This window comes from Crocodylus porosus, unplaced genomic scaffold (assembly GCF_001723895.1).
Source record: "Crocodylus porosus isolate Cpor-Errol unplaced genomic scaffold, CroPor_comp1, whole genome shotgun sequence".
Classification (NCBI taxonomy): Eukaryota; Metazoa; Chordata; order Crocodylia; family Crocodylidae; genus Crocodylus; species Crocodylus porosus.
Window position 1 is genome coordinate 79,182,732 of NW_017728931.1, and position 6,751 is coordinate 79,189,482.

Below are 6,751 nucleotides of genomic sequence, written 5' to 3' on the forward strand. Positions count from 1 at the left end.
CCCGGCCCGGGGCTCCGAGCAGGCGCGGGACCGGCCGCCGTGGGGAGGGCGGGACGATCTGGATCCGCGCTGGGAAGGGCTCGCTGGCCACTCCGGATTAGCGCCGCGCGGGGGAGCACGTGTCTCTCACTGGCGGGGCTTGGGGGGTGCGGGGCCCCTCCTCTCCTCTCGTCTCTGTCCTTGCTGATCCTTGCCTGGGACCTGGGGAGGGAGCAAACATCTGCCTCCCCTCCTCCATGTCAAAGCACCAAGCCCAGCCCCGGCAGCTGCCAGCTCTAATCCTTCGCATCCTTCCTCCCGAACCGCCTAACGCTCTGCCTCCCCTCCCCCAGTTGCACATCTGCTGGGGCCCAGCTTGGTGCTCAGCCCGGGCCCGAGAACAGCTGGGGGGGGGGGAGCTTAAGAAAGTGCATGTTTAGGCAAGAAAGGGCAGGAGAGTGGGACTGAGCAGCAAAAGGAAGCCAAGGTTTAAGGCCACACTTGCTGCCTGTGGGGGTAGAGCACCCCAGTAGGGCTGGATCACCCCTTTCCTGAGGCAAACAAACCCACTTTAGAGTGTATATTTCTAGTACTCATTTTTCACTCAATAATTAGAATTATGTAAAATAAGAACAACTGGGCCCTTTCTTCACTTAGGGCCCTGGGCATGTGCCTAGCTGGTGCCTGCACTAATCAGGCCCTGCACACTGGAGTAATGGTTTTGAGCCTATGGTCCTCAATCCCCCCCAGGGGTTTGTGAATGATGTCCATGATCAATCAAAAGTAAGTGAGCACCCAAATTACACTTCCAAGGGGTCTGCACCTCCATTCCAAGTTTCCAAAGGGGTCTGCTGATGAAATAACGGTTAAAAACCACTGCCAGAGTAAGACAGTGGCTGGAGGTGCCACTCTAGGAAAAGCTAAAGCAACTGTGTCTGCTTCCCGGCAAAAGATCATGTGTGGCTGTATACTTGTGAGCTTGGCTACCCCAGCTTGTCCAGCACTCCTGACTTTACGGTGCTGGGGGAGTATGGAGTGTCAGCAAGGCTGCAAAAGGAAAAGCCATGGCCAGGCAGCAGCGGCAGAACAAATCTCAACATTTGCACATAATACTCCCTGTGGTCAAACTTAGCAGTTCAGATAAATAAAGCAGGCAGGGGGGAAGACTGATTAGAATTTTTTCTTTTAAAAGAAATGTGGTTACATAAAGGCAGTAATGTAAAGGGCACCAATTTGCTCTCTACTCCTTATCCAGCACCACAGCTGGTGCTTGTTGCTCTGCTTGAAAAACTTCAGGAGAGTCACTTTTCACCCCACATGAAGTTTTAGATGCAAGAGATGATGGGTACAGTGTTATGTGTACAGGAAAACAAGGGTAGATGTAGAAAGCTACAGGTAACAAAAAGGCACTTGAATTGAGCAGAAACCAGTGAAGAGGACAGTTACAGTTAGCTGCTGAAAACAGCTCCTTCCCCTTATTACTACCTCTACTGTACCTGGATTTAATTATTCTGGTTGTTACTCTTACTTAAGCTCCAGAAAAGGCAAGCTGATGTGAAACTACATAGTATCACTATATATGCAGAAGTGCATGCTATTTTCTCAGGTTTGCAACAGGATGTTGGGGATTGTTGAACAAGAAAGAATAAGGCTAATTATTGCAGCAGGTTGGAGGCGAGTTGAAAGCAGTTGCCTTTCCACCCCAAAGGAAAACATCTCCGAGTCGTGAGGGAAGTTCAGTTAGCACAATCCAGTTTTCTTGCCTAATACATTTTCTTGGTGACTTGGACTAGGAGGAGACTTAGTGTAGTTACTGTAATATCTCACCTATAAAACTGAATTCTGGGGTATGGGTTTTTGACCAATCTAGCCTTTCAATTCTTCACTATCAACTCATTGTGAATGAAAGAGCAAAGAAAGTAACACCAAAAGCTGTTTGCATGAAACTGCAAGCTTGGGATATGGTCCCAACAACTGCCTTCCCCCAAGGGAGTATCCAGTCTGTTTACCAAAGAACTTAAAGAAAAGAAAATGTGTTAGAGATCTATTGACTAATTCAGTAACAGCCTGAAACTTGGAAGCAGCATTACCCATACAGAAATGAGAGTAAAAGTTCAGCTCCCTCCTAACTCTTATATACCACCATTAGCAATTAAATTCCAATTCCATATTCTCCATTGTAGACCATTATGGAGAGATAAAACAATTACCATTCAGTTAAGATACTAAAGTGCAGGTTCTTATTCAGTATACTGGACAAGATACAGAAGCAGATAAATATGGACTGGCTGCCACTGATCAGAAGTGATGCATTCTTAGCCACTGCCTTACTGCTGGGATGCTCCATGTCAAGCCTTTAAAGGTAAGTTGATCCCCAAGTTCTTCAAAATGCTATATGCAGCAATATTTGGATGGGAGGCTATTAAGAATTTATTGTGCGACATGAACGTGAATCTTCTTGAATAATATCCTCAATTGCACTGGCATACGTTCTTTATCCACAGGTTAGCTGGCTAAGAGAAAAAGAATGCTAAGTGCTATAAGGACAGTTATAGACATATTTTAGACTATGTTGGGCACACATTTTTAAGATGCTGAAATAATGTAATACATAATGCTGAAATAATATATTATAACAGTAAATGCTTACTAACCTCTGAGCATTTTGAAAGCTCCTTAGAACTAACCTTCACTAGATTTAATTTGGACCCATCAGAAGTGACTGGTTATGCCCATCACCAATGACCTAATCCTAAATGGGATTTGCAGAGTACAACTCTGCACCTTTAAATGGACATATCAGAGCACCCATACAATCCTAGAGAAAGTGGCCATCTGATTTCCAAGGACATGCTCACCTACACTAACTGCTCCTAATTAAATGAATGATGAAAGTTCAAGTTTGCATAGTACTTGTACAATTGTAAATATGTCAATAGTCCATTGTTCATAAATTAGTATGTTCAACAAACCAAAGTACTCCAGTTACAAAAAAAGTTTCACTTTCAATCCTTTTAAAGTGTCTAATCATATTTCCCCCCCATTAGCATTTGGAAGACAGCTGAAAGAAAGTGCTTAATGAACATATTAATCCAAATATGCATCCTACTAAAGAGAACATAAATAATCAAATTTGTGAACTTTGGATGAATTATTTCCAACCTACACAAGAAATTGTCATGTATGTTAAAGAGGGAAAAAAAAAAACCTCACCTGTTTTTAGATGAGTTTCTCCTATTAATCTGACAGATTGCTTCTCATGTAAAGACTTGTCTGTAGAATGCCAAGTGTTCCTTATTTACAATAAATAGCCTTCCACCACCAGCAAGCTACTACTGCACAGCTAACTGGAATAAGCCATCCCAAGCAACCTGGTTTTCTTTGTATTGTCTGCTGTAAGGCATGTTACTGACAAGTGAGTGATGATTCCTGTAATATTTACCAGGACGTGTTTAGGCACCTTGTGTTGTTCTTCTTATAACTGCCAATGCAACATTTTGTATAAACCACACAACGGGGCTCTTAGTGATCTAGATTATGGGTGACACACAAGAGAAACCGACTTTGACATCAGGAAATAAGAGGTCATAGATAGATAGGCATGGAAATTCTGGACAGGAAGAGGCCTCAGTCTTCATCTGAACAAGTGCATAGAAAATGGGAAGTGTGGGAAGGGAAAGAGGAAAAACGCACAAGCAAGTAATAATATGTTAAGGGCTGTGCGGGTCTTAAGGTGAAGGGCAAGTTTATTAAATGTTTTTGTTTTGTTCTAACTTAACATTGTGTATTTATAAAACAGATGAATATGAAATTAATACTCCTTAACAGTGATTTTTTTCTGATGCCGTAAAAGAATATCTTAAATTCTGGATTGGATGAACTCCTGAAATATTTGATTACACTGCATTTAGTAGTGTGGGTGTATGTTTAGTGACCCAAAAGGTTATTGGGAATGCAATGCATTAGCAGTTTGGTTTCCTTCTATAAACAAGAAAAATATTTCATGACATAATAATAAGGAAAAAAGTGAACTGGAACAAAAGCAAGTAACCATTTTCCTCAGAGACACCAGCAAAGGTGCTCTCAGAAAATGCTGTTTTCCATTAAATTCCTGACCACAGCAACGTATAGGCATATGAACGATAAAGCGTACTATTGGCGATTTGCAATTACTCTGAGCAGCACAGGCTATTTCTCAACATGTACAGCAATGGATTTTTCAACGTTTGTTTTCTGACATCTCTACACACAAAAATTGGCATGTTTATGTTCAATGTAGGGCAGCATGTTAATACTGGCAGGAATAACCTATACAGTATCAATTAGGTAGACTCGTTTGTATAAACTATCAAACATGTTCATTTTGTACAGATTTTGTTTCATCTAATTTGGAGTACTGTACTTAAAAAAGAAAATGTTCCCTCTCCCCCACTACCAATATTTATTCAAATATATTACATTCAAGAAAAACATCTAATACACATACCTGAAAAGTTAGAATCTAATTCCAATAATAAGTTGTTTTTTCCCCACCTACTCTAGATACCTACAAACAACACGTGGACGCTCACCTTGCTGGGGTCATCTGACCCAAGCGCAGGGGGGCTGGACTTGATGATCTTGAGAAGTCCCTTCCAGCCCTTACCATCTAAGACTCTATGAAATCTATTGTAGTAATTCAAAGTGTTACTTTATAATAGGTCATTAATTACATTCATTTCACCTACTCATTTAAATATGAACTCAATGCCGGAAAAGCTTAACTTTGTAAATGTACTGAAGACAAAAGATATTTTGTAGAGGGAAGGAAACAAAAAGCTACTTCTCCCTTTACCTCACTCCTCCCATTCCCCTAATCCTATTCTCTACAGTCAAACTTAATGTATAGTTCTGTAATTTTTTAGAGAGATTTAAAACTCATGTCCAGTTACCATGTAACAGATTTAAGATCTGAAAAGTTTGACTATTTTAAATTAGGGCAATTATAACAGTTATTTGGAATCTAAAGCTCTATCCAACTGATTTATAGTTAGCATCACAACTGTTCATTTTACAAACATTCTTCTGCAAGACTGGCTGCCAATCAAATTTTAATTTACCTTCAGACAATGTAAATATTTCTGGTTGTGGAAGTAGTTTTTAATTAAGCCTTATGGAGAGAATAAAGTCAATTTAAAATGTGTTCAATGTAGTTCAATAAATATCTTAAAAAACACATATTATTTGGAAATTGAATACCTTGCTTAAATAGTCAAGTTGTTACCAATCAGATAGCAGTACTAGGTTCTAGCTTTGTGCTTAAGAGAATTAAGAGAACAAGAGAACCGATGATTAGAAAAAAGAATTGCTTTCAGCAAAATCTTGATCATTACCGAAGAGAAAAATGTTTCTAAGTTAGTTGTTACTCTTCTTGAAATGCAACTTACGTACAAACTGAGGTAGTTTATAACCACCAGTTTCTAATTTTTTCTTTTTGCTTGAGATTGCTGAGCTAGTGTATTGCAATAACCCCCCCCCCCCCAATCACAGAACTGTACTGGTTGAGAGATACCACACTGGATGCAACACACTCAAAAATGGCAGGACTACAAGTCTCAATGATGGCTATGATTTAGATCATCACCAGTTTGTCTGTCAAATGTTAAAACATGACTGTTCAATAATTTAAGAAGGAATGCCACAATCCCATACAAGTAACTTTACTCATATGAATAGTTGCATGTCTTTGCTGGGATTGCCTAGGTGATCAATATGGCTAGTCAAGCACATAACATTTTTTGTATATGCAAGTATTTACCAGGCCCAAGGCCATCATAAAACTAAAACAAAATTCAAGTGTTAAGGCTGATGGTCTTTTATTATTATTATTATTTTAAGGAGCGGCACTTATGATATGGTTGTTTTACTATGAATGTTCTCCTTAGGAATTTTCTTCAGTCAAACCAGTAATGACCATTTAAACTGCTCTTAATAGGGTAGCAGTTTTCCAAATACACTGGAATAGTTCATCATCTGTTTAAAAAGGTAAATAAAAGATTTTTAATAAACAGTAACAAACTATAACTACAAGAACATCTCTGAAATGCTCCCAAGATTTAAGCACTATCAATTTTAAGTCACTTTAATTTTACCTTGCATACTGTATTCAGAGACTATATGCAGTTAACAAAAGGACAACTTAATTGAAAACATTTTAAGTGCTTATCAAGTGGTTGCTCGGAGAACAACAACAAGACTATAAAAATCACTTAAAGAAGTCCATGTTAATTTATGTACAGGTTTATACAAAATAAAATGTAACAATATTTTGTTACATTTAATTGGATAGTTTCCTATATCAATTTATTCACTAAAATTATTTAAGGTGTTTTCATTAATACATATTTTTTGAAAACAGCATTTGGGTTTTAACTAAGGAGATATATATTGTTCATGTAGTATTTCAGATGTTATATCTTTCGTTATATATTTTAAGTTCTCTTGATTTGAAGCAATATAGCACAAAATAAAAACCTGAGTTTCAGGTAACCCTTATTTGATTACAAGGAAATAATAAATAAAGAGTCAAACCATTTTTCCTCTTTGAGGGGGACAAGTAATTAGTTCCCTGGTAACACTTAGACACTTTACTTGAAAATACAGCTTAAATGCATCAAGCTTTTCAACTAGTTTAATTGAATGCAGAGGCTCCACAAAAGTTACTCTAGGGCAGTGTTATATCCTTAACTCCAGATTAAGAATTGTTTTTTAAATGTTTTTCTATGCTGAGCAA